The following is an 18,438-nucleotide window of genomic DNA, read 5'->3' as shown; positions in this document are numbered from 1 at the left end:
CTTGGTGCGAGGGAATAAACCCAACTTGATCTCGATGAACAAGTTCGCCTATTACTTGATTCAAGCGGGTTGCAAGTATTTTAGCTAAAAGTTTAAGGCAAATATAAAGACGCAAAATAGGATGGTAATTTGTCAAAGAGGTTGTATCAGATTTAGATTTGGGAAGAATGGAAATTGTGCCCATTAAGGATTCTGAACGAAAAGAGTTCCCCCTCAACAACGTATCGAAGGCCTCAGTTTTATTGTAGGAGATAATATATCAGAAAATTGGAGTGCGCATGCGCGAGAGCTCTAACATGGCCACTTGAGCCAGGAGCTCCGCTCCACCCCGGACCATCGAGCCGCACTACAGCCGCCCCAGCCCACTACACAGCCACCCCACCCGAGCAGGGGAACCTCGGGGGAACCCGCAGGGATGTCTGGTCCGTCGGTTAGACGCGATCTCGGCCCCCAATTTGACACAGCAGGCGCAGACGGGAACTCCAAGATGGCCGCCAGCACGGACGGGCTGCTGCATCATGCAGGCCTCCACTCAAGGATCCAGGAGCACAGGCCAGTACTAACTCCACCGACCCTGACCTATGCACAGGCAGCACAAGGACCCTCCCCAACGCCCCAAATACCCCTGCAAGGCCCCATGAAGCTCCAGGCCACAGTAAAGGCCTCCACAGAGCACTTGAGCCACACACAACAGGATCTTTCCCTCCAGGCCTTTCCTGCACAGGCCCAACTCACACCTCCAGTTATCCAGCCATCAGGCTTTTCAGTAACTGACCTCACAGCAATGCAGGAAGACATGTTTGCTAAATTTTCATCCCTATTAGAGAAAGGTCTGGCCAGCACAGCAAAACAGATTACCAACACTATTAAAGCAGACCTGTCCAATTTAGGCTCCAGAATTGAAGCCATTGAGGATAAAGTATAATGCACAGTCTCCAGAACCAACCAAAATGCAGCACACCTCCAGACCATTCAAGAACAATTGGATGTGGCCCTCTCCTGGATCGATGAGCTTGAAAATAGGTCCAGGAGGTATAACTTTAGAATCAGAGGCCTTCCGGAAACTTTCACAGACATCCCATCCACGGTACAGGACATTATATCTGTCCTTATTCCTAATATACCACCCCAGCGTCTTGAACTGGACAGAGCACACAGGTCTCTTGGACCCCCCCAGACAAGATGGCTCCCCAAGGGACATAATTGTCAAACCGCACTTTTTTGCGGTAAAGGAAGAGGTAATTCGACAATCACGCCAAAATCCTAAGCTGCAACACCAGGGCCATCAGATCCAGATTTTTGCTGACCTAGCTTCTTCAACCATTCAATGACGCAGGACGCTGAAACCCCTTCTTACGGTCCTCTCTCAATGGGATATAAAATACCGCTGGACCTTCCCCTTTGCTGTAAAGTTTTCCATTCAGGGCAAGACCCACTCCTTCGCAAGTCTTCCAGAAGGTGAAAGACTGTTTCTCTCCCTCAAGTTAATTTCACAGGAGGCCCCAATGGACTTTTCTTCATCTTCCTCAGGTTCCACTAAGCGTCCTCCTCAAGGCAGCCCCGTATCTCCACTTTGGCTGAAGGGCCCATCTAAGAAGAGCAAAGAAGGGAGACCACGGTAAGGGACGGCCAGTACCTTAATCTCCTTTTGTCTCATCAGGGATGTTTTTTGGGGCAGTTGTCCTCCCAGTTGACGGAGCAGGAGCTCCAAACCACCTCACGTTTTAAAGGAGTGGAAGACCCCACACCCAGATTCACATTTTGTTACATAGTTCTGCACCTCATTACCCACCGCTGTAAACCTTCTTCGATAGCAGAGGTTTGAAACCACCATTTTCCAGTTTATCTTCACCCCGCACCTTCCTGGAGCCAACCGGCTAAGTTTGTAGCCTTCCCGGCGAAGATGATTTTCTCAGGAAACAAGCTCCTCCAGGAAGACCAGGGTTTCTCTCACATAGAGGAATGGCTCTCGGACTAGATTTCATGTGTCAATTGTTTCAGGTCCTTCCCCAGTTAGCTAGGAGTCACCGTCTGTCCGAGCTCCCCATATAACACTTCCACTTTTGTGGTTAGGATACGATTTTTAGGGTCTTTTGTCCCCCCCTGGTTCTCCGGACTCCCCAGGAATTCCATCTCCTCTAGTTAGAGAGGGGGAGCGGGGGTTTAGGAGGGAGGGGGGAGTGGTTTACCGGTTTCAGCTTTTATGTTTGAATATTTTTTCAGGCATTTAGAGCCGGAAAAAACGGTCTGAATTTGAAGTATATCTGTTTTCCACATCAGTGTGTATATTTTCAGGATTATATTTGACATAACAAGGGTCCGGGGTGGACCCCTTGTGCCTCCACTCGATTCCAAAGAACCAATTGTGTCCTTTGGTTTTGGAACTTCAGTCGTCCCTTCAGGCAGTCTGAAGTTGATTTGTGGGGCTATAGCGGATTTGAATTCGCGTAACCCCAAGGGTCCTTTCAAGGTACCCATATCTGTATTTATGTTTTTGTATGTCTGTAAGTCCTTTTTCTCTTTCTTCTCCAACTCATTCCTCTTCTTTTTTCTAGCCTTTCCGTGGGGGGGTTCCCCTCTCGCTCCAGAGACAGTCATGGGAGATTTCCACATAATTCGGCTTAAATCCAGAAGTAGAAGATTTCCATGGGTAAGTGACTGCTTGATTACTGGTGCCTCTTCCCTCTGCTCTTATGACTGACTCGAATGTGAAGGGTAATGACCTCAAGGTAGCTTCACATAACGTGCAGGGCCTCAATTCTCCCAGGAAAAGGAGACTAGCCCTGGACCATTATAAATCCCTAAGAATTGACGTGGTGCTTCTGCAAGAAATGCACTTCCCAATCCGGTACACCCCCAAGTTCCTCCACGCACACTATCCAACATTTTATCTAGCGAATGCCCCTAATAAGACGAAGGGGGTGGCAATTCTCTTCTCCAAAAACACAAATTCTCACATTTATCTGACTATAGGGATCCAGATGGCAGATTCATTCTGGTAAAGGGCACCCTGGAAGGAGTTTTATACTCTATTGTTTCTTACTACGCCCCGAACAAGGGTCAAGCGTCTTTCTTCCAGGACCTCTTCACAACTTTGGAACCGCTCTTGGAAGGCAAAGTCATCCTAGGAGGGGACTCAAATGTGGCGTTTGATTAGGGTCTAGACAAAACTAAGGCCCCCAAAGACCAGCTCACACGCCCCACGAAATTAAGCACCAGGATCGCCAAAATAGTTCACTCTCGGGGTTTGGTAGACATCTGGAGAGAACTGAACCCTAATAGAAGGGATTACACGCACTCCCCCCACCCCCACCAATCATATGCTAGAATTGATCACATACTCACTCAGACAGCCCTCATTCCCCTGTCAAAAAAGGCTGCAATATTGGACACTGCATGGTCTGACCATTCTTTGGTTCTCCTTACCCTGAGAAATGTTCTCTCTGGGAGAGGAGGCTTCTTTTGCCAATTAAATGAATCCCTTCTTGCTGACCCTAGCCACGTCAAGGAAATAGCTAAATCCATCAAAGAATATTTTCTCTTAAATGATGTTGATAACATTTCCCCTGAGACCCTTTGGGCAGCCCATAAGGCAACCGTTCGAGGAGTTCTAATCAGGCTAGCGACCCAATTCAAGAAGGAGTGCTTGATCGATATCCAAAGACTCGAAAAATCCTTCCTCCACCTAAAAGCTGAACACAAAAAACACCCGTCTAGGACCCTTTTAGGTAACCTTGACGCCACCAGACTCGAGCTGAATCTCGCTTTAACGGCAAAAGCAGAGAAAAACCTTAGATGGAGTGGAGCCAAATTTTACTGCCACAAGGACAGATTTGGCTCGATGCTGGCCTCTAAACTCACACCTAAATTTCGCACTCTCTCCTTCCCTAAATTGAGGATAGCGGGACAACCTCCAACAGCTAATCTGAACAGAATAATGTCTGCCTTCCACGATTTTTATGCTAAACTCTACAATCCACCTCAATCAGAGAAGGGCCCCTTAACCAATGCATTTCTGCAGAACTTACAACTTCCCTCCCTCTCCAAAGAATATAAAGACTTAATGGAAGGAGCCATCACAGAGGTAGAGATCAGGGAGGTAATTAAAGGTCTTAAATCCAGCTCAGCACCAGGGCCAGATGGCCTCTCGGTCCCCTATTATAAAGAATATAGCGAAATTTTAGCCCCATACATGGCTAAGTTTTTCAATTTCAAAAAGTCAGGATCCCCCCTGGACCCCCAACTGAACACAGCATTTATCTCAGTGATCCCCAAACCTTACAAAAACCATGAGGAAGTTGAGAATTACAGGCCCATATCATTAATTAACAATGACCTCAAAATTCTGACAAAAATTCTAGCCAACCGCCTCTCCTCTTTCATCAAGTTTTATGTGAACAAGGATCAGGTCGGTTTTATCCCGGGTAGGCAAGGGCCTGACCAAATCAGGAGAGCGATAGATATCGTATCTATTCTCCAATCAAACTGGGAAGGTGGGCTGAAACAGGAAGGTATGATCCTCTCGCTAGATCTTCACAAGGCCTTCGACTCGATCGAATGGCCTTATCTTTTCTCCTTATTGGAGAAGTGGGGCTTCGGGCCCAACTTTATAGGGACCCTTAGATCATTATATTCCACCCCACAAGTGGTGATTCGTTTACAAGGTCAATACTCTAAACCCCTGACCATAGCAAGAGGCACTAGGCAGGGATGCCCTCTCTCCCCCCTGATTTTTGCTATTGCGATTGAAACTTTAGCAATAGCAATAAGAGCAAATCCCAACATTCAAGGGGTCTCCTGCGGGGACCAGGTCCACAAATGTGGGTTGTTCGCGGACGATATGGTCCTCTTCATCACGTCCCCAACCACTTCCCTCCCAAACCTGTGCAGACTCCTGAAAGAGTTTTCTAAGATTTCAGGGTTAAAGGTCAATTATGCCAAATCTTCAGCCTTAAACATCTCCCTTAAACCAGACATGATGGCATCCCTGCACAGTGCCTTTGAATGCAGATGGAGTGACTCCTACATCGATTATTTAGGGATCAAGCTCACAGCTAAAACAGAACTTCTGTATTTGGCCAACTTCCCTCACACATACCGTAAACTCGAGGCAACTGGGCTAAAGGGGGTTTATCCTGGCTAGGGAGGATTCATGCAGTCAAGATGACTTTGCTTCCAAGACTCCTCTACCTCTTCAGAGCCCTTCCAATAAACATCATTAAAGAGCACCTGATGTCGTTTCAAAGAAAGATAATTAAATTCATCTGGGAGGGAAAGGGCACAGATTCCAGCAGAACACTTTATACTTATCCAGACCACAAGGGGGATTAGGTCTCCCGCAGCTATTTTGGTATTACCAAGCGGCAAGGTTAGCCCAGATCTCGACGGTATATGCGAAGGCTGAGAGACCAGATTGGATTCAAATAGAGAGACAGGCAGTTCCCTCTTACACTATAGACTTCCTCTTATGGGTCCCCCCAAAAAAACGGTCCCCAATTCTTTCCCCTATTCTATCTCAATCCTTTAAATTTTGGGATACTTTAAGAAATTTACAGGCCATAACTTCCTACAGACACCCCCTAGCTCACATTTTTAACAATCCCGACTTTCCCCCGGGAATTGACATCAAAGCATTCCGCTGGTGGTTGGACAAGGGGATGTATCGGATTGGACACTACTTCACTTCGGTGGGGCCTATCACTAAGGCTTTTTGTGTGAGTCAATTAGAGATGCCTTGCTCTGAGAGCTTTCGTTTTCAGCAAATAAGACATTTCCTCACACATATGGGGGAGGTCAAATCATCAACCCACACATTCACCCCTTATGAAATATGGTGTGGTCGGTCTACAGAGCAGAGGGGTGGAATTTCCATCATCTACCAGTCACTTTCTAATCAAACCGCCAAGACCCCATACATGTTTGCATGGGAGTCAGACTTGTCCTTAAAGTGGGACCTAGATAAATGGAGGCTCGCCTTTGTAAGGGCATATAAGGGCATTTTGAACATCTCTTTGATAGAGGCCAGTGTAAAGGTCTTTACAAGGTGGTACCTTCCACCGGAGAGACTAGCCAAAATGTTCCCCTCAGCAGACCCAAGGTGTTTTAGGGGTTGTCTACTCAGGGGCTCCTTGGCCCATATTTTTTGGGAATGTCCACGGCTGGGGCCTTTCTGGAACAGGATTTTTCACCTGATCAGAAAAATCACTGAAGTCCAGATCCCGAAGACCCCCGCCTTAGCGCTCCTTAATGATCATTTACCTAAAACTCCAAAACTTGCCCGTAAATTAATACACTTCATTTTTCTCTGAGCTAAGCTCACCATTGCCAAGGCATGGAAACAACCCAAGGTGTCCTTCAAAGCAGCTATCCGCAAAATTTCCTGGATCATGGCCCAAGAGAAGCTCGCCAGTACCCTGAACAACACCAAAGAGCAATTCGAAGCTATTTGGGAACCTTGGGCAAAGTTCATGGGTATCTCCTTGATTCCAGGTGTTCAACCATAACTCGTCAGGCTGTCTCAGGGTTTGTGGGGACTCCTCCCGTGGATTGGCGTCCGACTACTCTGTCTTTTCTTTCTTTTCTCCCCCTCCTCCTATCAACTTTATTCTTTTTCTCATTTGTTATTTTTTTTTCTCTCTCACAAGATGTTGAGTGTTCATTTGATTCAAAAGCAGTTGGGTCCCCAAAGAAGTAATTTTCCCTGGGGAAGAATATGACGTAGGTATTTGCTTACTTGATGGATGCCAGAGATTTATAGCGTTGACTACTGGGGGAGCGAGGGGGGGAGTGAAGAGTTACGGTCGGTCACAGTGTGTTCTCTATTGGGGTGCCGGTGGACTCTCATCCTTCCCCTTTACCCAGTCTTCTCAAGTTTCAGGGTTCTTCACTTTTAGTGAAAGGGTTCAGTCTTACAATGGTATTCCTGTATGGTCACAGACCAGAGTTATATACAATACAACTGTCGTCAGTTAGCGTTGTTGCCCCAAGGGGGTCCGACTTGGTTTGATGTATCTATACTTACTTTTTTGATCGTGATTTGTATACCATTTCTTGTTAAAATCAATAAAATATTTTGAAAGAAATATATCAGAAAATTACTTGTAGTGGGAAGCAGAAAATCAATCTGGGCCGGGACATTTATTACATTTTAAAGCCTTAATAGCCGCGATGACTTCTGTTGCAGAGATGGGACACTTAAGTCATTCACGGTGGGTTTGTGAGAGTGTTGGAAGGGTAATTTGTGAAAAAAGGGAATCAGCAGCAGCATGGTCAAAATTATGGTTGGGCGAATATAATTTAGAAAGGTTTAGGCAGAATGTGCGTAAAAATTTGACAGGGTTACTTGTGTATGAATCACAGTTTAGTTTGAGTCGCGCAGATGTCCTAGGTTTTTGCAGTGACCGTAAGGTTCGAGCTAGAAGGGTATCTGGTTTGTTTGCTTTGAGGTCATAAAGGTGTTGTGATTTACATATTAATTTATCTGCAGAGTCAGTGAGAAATAGGTTGAATTCTAAGCGGGCTCTATCAAGCTTAGCTTTAGTAGAAGGGGAAGGAGAACTCTGGAATGCATTGTGACACAGATTGAAGTAATTTTTTAATTTTTGATGAAGGAGCTTACGCTTGCGTTTGAGAAATTATGTTTGCTGTATAAGCCTACCTCGAATTACAGGTTTATGGGCTTCCCAAAGAGTGAGAGGGGAAATATCTGCAGAAGTGTTATTAATGCTGCAGCACACACCACCAGACTGACACACACGGCGCTCTGGCACTGTGAGCAGCCTGTATGCACGCTGTCGGAGTAATTTGGACCTCCGGGAAGCTCACCACTTTAACATATCTGTCCATATCATGCAACACCTGCAAAGGGGACCCCAAGGCACTGTATGTCCAGTGCAGCCCACATCTGGATGCCTATCAATGGGTCAGGATCTGGTTGAAGGGTAATACCATCACCACCTATTGGTGTAGTGCAATGAGTAAAGACTATTGCAACAGCGAAGGAGGACCATTCCCCCAAGGCTATACCATCCATCCAGTCCACTACATATAAACATACAGACAAGACTCGGTTCCATAAGGCTTTGAGGAAGAGGAAAAATCCTCGAAACGCATCAGAAGATTACTCCATCTCACCATCCCATGAGACATGGGTTTTGTTTTATGACCTCTTAGAGGAAAAATGTGATGTTATTCAAGATACCAAATGTGAGTACTCCACTTACTTCTGCTTTGTAATAAAATGTTTTACCAAGGATAATGCACCAGGCCACGTGCCTTTTTCTTTCTTTCCTTGCGTCACTTCCAAATTGTCTTGACACTAAAGGGAGCAGTGATTGGAAAGAGCCCAGGTTGTTCAGGTCCAACTGGTTTCTCAGTTATTTATTATAAAAAATTCAAAGACCTCCTAGCCCCAAATTTATGTTCATACTGGAATTCACTAGAGGGTGTCATGAGAGGGTTTACCCGTTGGTGGCGCTATCGGTCTCTTGGATCGCAGTACCAGTGTCCACCAGCGGGTGTCTTCCAACACCTGGGTCCTGCAGTAAGAAGTCTCTCCTGCTGGTGGCACTGTTGCATCCCTGGGCCGTAGTACAGGTGTCCACCAGCGGGTGCACTCCGGCAGTGTGGAGCAAACAGCACACACTGCGCTCAGCTGTGACATGAGTTCAATTACCACAGCCTTATAAATACCCAGCAAGCCCTCATAGGCTTGCCTTGGTATCTCTCTCCCTGCATTCTGACCTTGCTGACTGTTATTTTGACCTTGAGCCTGCATCTGCCTTGTCCTGACCTGATCTGATCCAATCCCTATCCTGAGCCCTTCCTGGTCCTGTCCCTTCTGTTCCTGGTTACCTTGGATCCCTGCCCTGTATCCCATCCATCCATCCTCTCCCTGTCCTGTTCGGTTTCCCGTCCTTGCCCATCTGCTGACCTCCCTGTGTATGACCTTGGCCTGGCTTGTTTACGATTCCGGTATCTCCATTTACTTGTATATATTGTTGTTTGTAGTGGGTTTGTTGTGTTGGTTTTGCACTGTTTATATTCCTTTTACTTGTCACTTATTTAATAAACACCATTATTTCACTTACATGTGTTTCTGGTCTCCTCTGTGCAGTCCACACAGTCTGGTCAATTAGATACCCTGACAGAGGGGGAGAAAGGGATGAGAAAGGAATCAATCTTGGCTCATATCACAGTAATACCAAAGGAAGATAAAGATATAGCACAATGCTCTAGCTATAGACCAATATCGTTAATGAATGAAGATACAAAGTTATATGCCAAAATCTTGGCTAATAGGTTGAAGGTACTTATGCCGGAATGGATACATATGGATCAGGTCGGATTTGTCCCTGGGAGGTAAGGTAGAGATAACTAGGTGAGATCTGTATCACTTTTACAAAAAATTTATAGGGATGGACACCCAGGACTATTTCTGTCGGTAGATGCGGTAGAAGCCAATTGCCATAGTGAGGGTGAATGGGAGCCTGTCGTACCCTTTTGATCTGAATAATGGGATGAGACAGTGATGTCCCCTTTTGCCCCTACTATTTATATTAACACTGGAGCCCTTGCTTGCAACAGTAAGAAATAACTTATATATAAAGGGGGTGAGAAAAGGGGATGATGAGCATAAGGTGGCAGCATACGCAGATGATATTCTGTTTTATGTCTCTAATCTGAGAACATTACTTAATATAACTAAAATATTGAAAGAGTGTGGAGAGTTATCAAATTTTAAAATAAACCCCTCAAAGTCAGAAATCCTGAAAAAAAATAAAGATAAGAAAGATGAACAATGCCTACAGGAAAATTTCCTATTCAAATGGCAGAAACAAATTAAATATTTAGGTGTATATTTAACAGCAAATTGGAAAGATCAATATCAAATGAACTACATACAGGGGGTCCCTGGGTTACAAACAAGTTAGGGACTGTAGGTTTGTTCTTAAGTTGAATCTGTTTGTAAGTCGGAACAGGTACATTTTTTAAGTGTAGCTCCAGCCAAAAAAACTATTTTTAAGCTTTTTGGATAGCATAGGGAAGGGTTAACACCCCTGTAACATTTGTTTTGCTGTGTATGCCACTATTCAGAAGATTTCACCTAACTTTCTGTCCCAATGACAATCGGATTTTGAAAATTGTGGGTTGTTGTGGAAACAAGCCTTGGTGATAAAGCATCAGTGGAGGTACCTTTTCCCCATAATAGCTCTTACAGGAGTGAATTTCCCTTCCTAGGGGTAGATTTCCTCTCACTTCCTGTTGTCTCCCTCTGTTTGTAAGTAGGAGTCATTTGTAAGTCGGATGTTTGTAACTAGGGGACCCCCTGTATATGGTATCAAATGAACTACACTAATGAAATTAAGGAGTAAATAATAAAAATCTCTATGAGATCATTATCTTGGGTAGGACAGATAAACATCATAAAAATGGGCATTGTACCAAAAGCCCTTTATAAATTCCAAATGCTCCTGATAAATAATACCACAGAGCTATTTTAACATATTAAAAAAGATGATCTTGGGGTTCGTATGGCAACATAAAAAAACAATACTACAATAAACAATATTGGGTAAAGAGAAACTATTAGGAGGTTTAGCTGCACCACATTTTAAAAGATACTATAAAGCAGTATTAGTGACAAGGATCATTGATTGGTCATTTCACTTTAGAGAAAAGGGTTGGGTGAAAATGGAAAATACGTTGAGTGGGACACGTTTGGATAAGATGATTTGGATACCACAACACTATCATTTACTTTCTAAAGATACAAGCACATTCACAACACTGGTATTTAGAGTATGGGACCTAATGCATAGACAAATGAAATGGGATTATAATTCACCGTTAATACTACTTATAGGAACAAATTATTTTCCATCAGGGAATGAAATATTATTTGGAACTTGGATTAGGAAGAAAAACGCACAATTAAAAGATGTTGTGAAAGAAGAAGTGGTTTCCACAATACAGGAATTAAGACACAAAAGGGATATATTATTGATAAATGAGTTAAGATATAGACAGTTAACACACTTCATAGAGTCATTATCTCAACCAATAAGATTAAGTAAAAATATGTTGTCACAAAAAAAAAATGCTCTGAAACTAGCAGAGTGGACAGCGATAGATACAAATATGAAAGGGATGAACTACAAGTATTTAGCAAGATGGTACTTAACCCCATTAAAATACATACGTTTGAGCCAGAAAAATCGCTGCTATGTTTGCAGGGAGGTGGGTTAAGGAACAATGATACATATACTGTATGGTGGGACTGCCCAAAAATACAGGCATATTGGCAGGAGATTATCCAACTAATCCAGGTAATACTGGGAAAGAATTTACCTAAAAACCCTGAAACCTATTAACTCCATAGCACCAAACTCACAATCAAAGATTACAAGAAAACGGTGATACCCCACTTAATAAATTCAGTAAAAAGTTTAATCCCAAGATATTGGCAGAAAACAGAATGCCCAACGTCAGCAGAATGGATCAAAAAGATAGGATTGATATAAAATATGGAAGAGCTATATCATATGGAGTAAGATAAAGTAGAAAAGTGTGCAAATATATGGAAAAATTGGATAGAGTTTACGAGTACAAGAAAATATCTTGACCTAATGCATAAAAGGTTAACAGGTTTAGTAGTAGGTTGGAGAGGGGAAAGAAAGAGTCTATATAAGATTTAAGGAGAAAGGGAACTGGAGAGGGGAGATGGGGAGGTAGAGAGGGAATTTTACTTTTTGAGGAAAGTTATGCTGTGTATAAATGAATACGTATATTTGTTTAATGTGAAAATGAATTACATTTATATAAGAAAAGAAAAACATCACTTCTGCCTAATGCTCTTAACCGGTTCCCGACCGGCGCACGCCGATGTACGTCAGGAGAATGGCATGGCTGGGCAAATGCGCGTACCCGTACGTCCCTTTAAATTTGCAGCCCTGCCATTGCGTGCGCGCCGGCCAGGAGCTCCATGAGTTGGGTCACTGGTCCCGTGGACTCGATCGCCACAGGGATACCCCCGATTGCCTCACGGAGAGGAAGAACGGGAAGATGCTAATGTAAACAAGCATCTCCCCGTTCTGCCCAGTGACAGTGTCACTGATCTCTGCTCCCTGTGATCGGAAACAGAGATCAGTGATGTGTCACATGTAGCCATGCCCCCCCACAGTTAGATACACTCCCCAGGACATACTTAACCCTTACACTGCCCCCTAGTGGTTAACCCCTTCACTGCCAATTTCATTTACACAGGAATCAGTGCATTTGTATAGCACTAATTGCTGTATAAATGACAATGATCCCAAAAATGTGTTAAAAGTGTCCGCCATAATGTTGCAGTCACAATAAAAATCGCTGATCGCTGCCATTACTAGTAAAAAAAAATTATTAATAAAAATGCCATAAAACTATCCCCTATTTTGTAGACACTATAACTTTTGCACAAACCAATCAATAAACGCTTATTGTGATTTTTTTAACCAAAAATATGTAGAAGAATACGTATTGGCCTAAACTGAGGAAAAAAATGTTTTTTAAATATTTTTTGGGGATATTTATTATAGCAAAAAGTAAAAAAATAATGCATTTTTTTTCAAAATTGACGCTATTTTTTGTTTATAGCGCAAAAAATAAAAACTACAGAGGTGATCAAATACCACCAAAAGAAAGCTCTATTTGTGGGGAAAAAAGGACGTCAATTTTGTTTGGGAGCCATGTCGCACGACAGCGCAATTGTCAGTTAAATCGACGCAGTGCCGAATCGCAAAAAACGCACTGGTCAGGAAGGAGGAAATTCTTCCGGGGTTGAAGTGGTTAAAAGGGACTTTTTTGTTTTTTTCTTCAAAAGACATTAATTTATTTATTCTTATTACATTTAAATATACATGTGAGATCTGAGGTCTTTTTGACCCCAGATTTCACATTAACCACTTCAGCCCCCTTAATGACACTTAATGACACTTCAGACCCTTAGAAGGATTTGCCCCCTTAATGACCAGGCCATTTTTTTTGTGATATGGCACTGCGTCGCTTTAATTGACAATTGCGCGGTTGTGCGACACTGTACCCAAACAAAATTGACATCTTTTTTTCCCACTAATAGAGATTTCTTTTGGTGGTATTTGAGCACCTCTGCGGTTTTTATTTTTTGCGCTATAAACAAACAACGAACAACAATTTTGAAAAAAAAAAATGTTTTACTTTTTTCTATAATACATATCCAAAAAAATATAAAAAAACGAATGCATTCATCAGTTTAGGCTGATATATATTCTTCTATATATTTTTGGTAAAAAAAATGTAATAGGCGTATATTGATTGGTTTGCTCAAAAGGTATTGCGTCTACAAACTATGGGATAGATTTATTGTTTTTACTAGTAACAATACTGCGATTTTTAGCGGCACTTCGACATTGCGTCAGACAAATCTGACCCCAAATTACACTTTTTTGGTACCAGTGACATTATTACATTGATCAGTGCTATAAAAATGCACTGATCAATGTATAAATTACACTGGCAGGGAAGGGGTTAACACTAGGGGGCGATCAAGGGGTTAAATGTATTCCCTCAGCGTGTTCTAAGTGTAGGGGGATGGGCTTACTGGAACATGACAGAGATCACTGTTCCCGATTACTGAAACAGTAGATATCTGACATGTGCCCTGTCAGAACGTGGAATTGCATTGTTTACAAAGGCAGTTCCCCATTCTGCCTCTGTAATCGGCGATCACAGGTCACTGGCAGATATCGAGTCCACCCGACCTGTGGGCCCTCTCCCGTAGTGTGCAACGGGAGCTAGAGTGCACCACCAGCGGGATATTACATTGATCAGTGCTATAAAAATGCACTGATCAATGTATAAATTACACTGGCAGGGAAGGGGTTAACACTAGGGGGCGATCAAGGGGTAAATGTATTCCCTCAGCGTGTTCTAACTGTAGGGGGATGGGCTTACTGGAACATGACAGAGATCACTGTTCCCGATTACTGAGAACAGTAGATATCTGACATGTTCCCTGTCAGAATGTGGAATTGCATTGTTTCCCATTCTGCCTCTGTAACTGGCGATCACAGGTCACTGGCAGATATCGAGTCCACCCGACCTGCGGGCCCGCTCCCGTAGTGTGCAGCGGGAGCTAGAGTGCACTACCAGTGGCGATTCATGCAGGAGAGCCGATCTGTCACAGTATACTGTATCTGCGTGAGCAGGTTGGCAAGTGGTTAAAGAGGTCCTGTCTTGCTTTTTTCTTTTACAAGGGATGTTTACATTCCTTGTAATAGGAATAAAAGTGACCCAAATTTAAAAGGACAGCGTTAAAATAAAAAATAAAAAGTAAAATAAATAAGAAAAATAATTAAAGCTCCCCATCCCGCCGAGCTTGCATGCAGAAGCGAACGCATACGTAAGTCGTGCCCGCATATGAAAACGGTGTTCAAACAAAACATGTGAGGTATCACCATGATCGATAGAGCAAGAGAAATAACTATAGAAAAAAAATGGGGTAATTTTACTGTTGTCTTATTTTTTAATTCAAAAAAGCGTATTTTTTCCCAAAAATTGCGCTTGTAAGACCGCTGCGCAAATACGGTGTGACATAAAGTATTGCAATGACCGCCATTTTATTCTCTAGGGTGTCTGAAAAAATATATAATGTTTGGGGGTTCTAAGTAATTTTCTAGCAGAAAAAAAAAAGATTTTAACTTGTAAACAAAAAAAATCACAAAAGAGGCTCGGTCCTTAAGTGGTTAAGGGCTTTGTGAAGCATTTGTTCAAATTGCCTCAGAACAGAAGAATGAGCAGGTCTGTAAAATATGTCATTTGTGAATAGGGATGAGCTGAACACCCCCCGGTTTGGTTCGCACCAGAACCAGTGAACGGACCAAAAACTTGCATGAACGATAGGACCCCATTGGAGTCTATGGGACTCGAACGTTCGAAATCAAAAGTGCTCATTTTAAAGGCTAATTTGCATTGTATTGTCCTAAAAAGGGTTTGGGGACCCGGGTCCTGCCCCAGGGGACATGTATCAATGCAAAAAAACTTTCAAAAACGGCCGTTTTTTCGGGAGCAGTGATTTTAATGATGCTTAAAGTTAAAAAAAAAAAGTGAAATATTCCTTTAAATATCGTACCTGGGGGGTGTCTATAGTATGCCTGTAAAGTGGCGCATGCTTCCCTTGCTTAGAACAGTCCCTGCACAAAATGTCATTTTTAAAGGAAAAAAAGTAATTTAAAACTGCTTGCGGCTATTAACGGGAACCCCGCACCTAAATTAAAAAAAGCAAAGGCGTGGGGCCACCAGGCCCTATATACTCTGAACAGCAGTATACAGGCGGCCTGAGCCCAGGAGACACTCCCCGGCAACCTCAGCCTGCTCTGAGGGAGAAGAAGGCGCATCCAGGCACTCTGAAGTCGCAGCACTCATCAGCGACCTCCCCACTAAAACGGAGCTGGCTTCCCAGTTCTCGGGGCTGGAACGTTCTATTAAAAAGCAGCTCTCTGCGGTTCGATCGGATCTTGCGCACGTGTTAAAACGAGTGGAGGAGTCCGAGTTGCGTCTGGATTGACACGCGGCCGCCATAAGGAGCCTGCAGACTACTACCCGCAACCTCTCTGTCACGCACAGAATGGCCCTCTACAAGATCGAGGACCAAGAAAACCGCAACAGGCGGAACAACATAAGGATAAGAGGTTTGCCGGAGGCCACAGGAGATGATGATCTCCTCCCCTCCCTGCGTGGCATATTTAACGGCCTACTAGGCCAAGCAGCGGACTATCCCCTGAAAATAGACCGGGCTCACAGGGCTCTGCGTCCCCGCAATTTGTCTTCAGAGGTCCCGAGAGATGTCATATGCAGGCTGCATTATTATGAAGAAAAAAAAATAATAATGAAGAAGGCCCGTGAAAAATCACCATTAGACTTTGATGGGGCATCTCTCTTGTTCTTCCTGGACCTGGCCAGGGAAACGCTGGAACGGCACAGAGCTCTGCGTCCCCTGACCGAAAAGCTCTGCACAGCGTCGATTAACTATCGCTGGGGGTTCCCTGCATCACTCATTGCTCATAAAGATGGCAAGACAGCGATACTCCGCTTTCCAGAGGACCTGGAAAAGTTTTGCTCGGATCTTAACATATCCCCACCAGAGCTTTCAGGAGGGCAGGATTTAATTCCTCCCCCCACTACCTCCTCTGAACCGCACTGGCAAAAAGTGGATCACAAGCGCAGATCTGGCTCCTCTGGATCATCCCCTCCCCAACTGGGGTGACTTGTGTTCTGATACCATTCTGGCAATAATCTGAGACCTCTCATCCCCCTGGTTGCTGCAAGTATTATGTTATCAGTTACGATGTGGTAGATCTTTGTTTTTTTTTTTTTTTTCTTTCTCTTCTTTCTTCTTTTTTTTTCTTTTCATTATTGCTGTTATCAAGTTTCTTAGATCCACTATCGAGTGAAATGCAGCTCTGGGCTACTGAGAGGGTTATTCTAGATGGTGAGTTGGGATTATTCCCACATAGTTTTGTTGTGTTTAATAGTTTTTTCTTGGGTTTTACACATTACGTTCTGTACGCTCTGGTGCCGATGCCGGGGCTCTGGGACAGGCGCATGCGGCGTATTGGGTGCTCACTGTCTGTTGACCCGGGCAATGGACCCGTTTACCCCCTTGTAAATCCTGTATTTCGCACAGGCGCTTAACACTCATACGTAAACGCCTACATGATGCCCAGCTGATGGACGTGTGGAGAATCTTACACCCTAAGACGAGAGATTACACCCACTACACCATTCTTACTCGCGCATCGATTATTTTTTCATTGATCACCATCATCTTCCCCTTATCACAGATTCGGCTATCGAAACATCAACTTTATCTGATCACGCACCAATTATACTTAAGTTACTAATCCCGTCCATCCCGCACAAAAGTGTTAATTGGAAACTGAATGATCATTTACTAACAGAGGACATTGACATTACCGTGATTAGCAATGATCTGAAACATTACTTTCAGGACAATGCTTGTCCAGAGATTTCCCCAGGCACATTATGGGAGGCCCACGAGGCCTTTATCCGAGGGAAATTCATTGAATTGGGCGCTAGGAAAAAAAGAGAGAGAACGACACAACAATTAGAACTTATCCGGGATATAGGCGCCCTTGAGCGACAGCACAAAGCAGGCCTCACACAATCTGTGCTAGAGGCCCTGACCAAAAAGAGGGAGGATTTGAAGAATCTCTTTCATACCGAACAAAAACAAAAATTCCATATAATAGCTCAACGTACATACGAATGGAGCAACAAACCCGGTAGATTGTTGGCTCGCTCTCTACAACAAAAAAAAGCTGCAACCTTTATTGCTAAAATTAAGTCCAAAACTGATGAGCTGGTGCATCACACCCCTGCAATAGTGGCAGAGTTTCGATCGTTTTACCAGCACTTATATCACATTCACCGACACATACCCGACCAAGAGACCCGAACACAGGCCATACAAGACTATCTAGCACAGGCCAAATTACCTAAGTTGGCAGAGGATACACTAGCCAACTTTGATGGGGTATTTACCACGTAAGAACTACGTAAAGCACTTAAGGCCATCCCCACGGGCAAAGCACCGGGACCTGATGGGTTTACGATCGCATATTACCGTTCCTTCGACGATAGTTTACTCCCACGACTAATTAACTATGCCAATTCGATCCCGTCCGGTGATTCCCTACACGCACATATTACCATTATCCCTAAAGCAAGAAAAGACCCCAGTGTTTGTGGTAGTTACCGGCCCATTTACCTTTTGAATTTGGACGCTAAACTATATGCAAAGCTCATAGCCAATAGACTTCTCCCCTTGGTACTGAAATGGGTCTCTAATGAGCAAACAGGCTTCATTCCGGGAAGAGAGGCACGTGATGATTCTTTGCGTACTCTTTCCCTGATTGCACATGTCCGCGGGTCCTCCCAGCCCACCCTGTTGCTATCTATGGACGCTGAAAAGGCGTTTGACCGGGTGGACTGGGAGTTCCTAATGGCGACCCTAGCTCACTTGGGTGTAGGCTCATCTCTCCTAAGTCAAATAGCAGCCCTTTATAATTATCCCACCACCCAACTCAGAATAAATGGTACTCTAAGTGACTCATTTGTTCTACACAACGGTACCCGACAGGGCTGCCCCCTTTCGCCTATTTTATTCGCCCTCTCGTTAGAACCCTTCCTATCGACAATAAGACATAATCCAAGCATACATGGCATCACTGTAGGCACTTTTGAACATAAATATGCAGCATACGCTGATGACATTCTGTTCTAAATTCAGCAGCATAGAATCACTCTCCCTAATTTAATGCAAGCCTTCTCGACATTCAACCAAGTCTCAAATTTTAAAATTAATATGTCAAAATCGGAAATTTTGAATATCTCAGTCCCTAA

The sequence above is a fragment of the Aquarana catesbeiana genome, linkage group LG05, assembly GCF_042186555.1.
Source record: "Aquarana catesbeiana isolate 2022-GZ linkage group LG05, ASM4218655v1, whole genome shotgun sequence".
NCBI classification, from domain to species: domain Eukaryota; kingdom Metazoa; phylum Chordata; class Amphibia; order Anura; family Ranidae; genus Aquarana; species Aquarana catesbeiana.
This window is presented reverse-complemented; position numbering follows the sequence as displayed.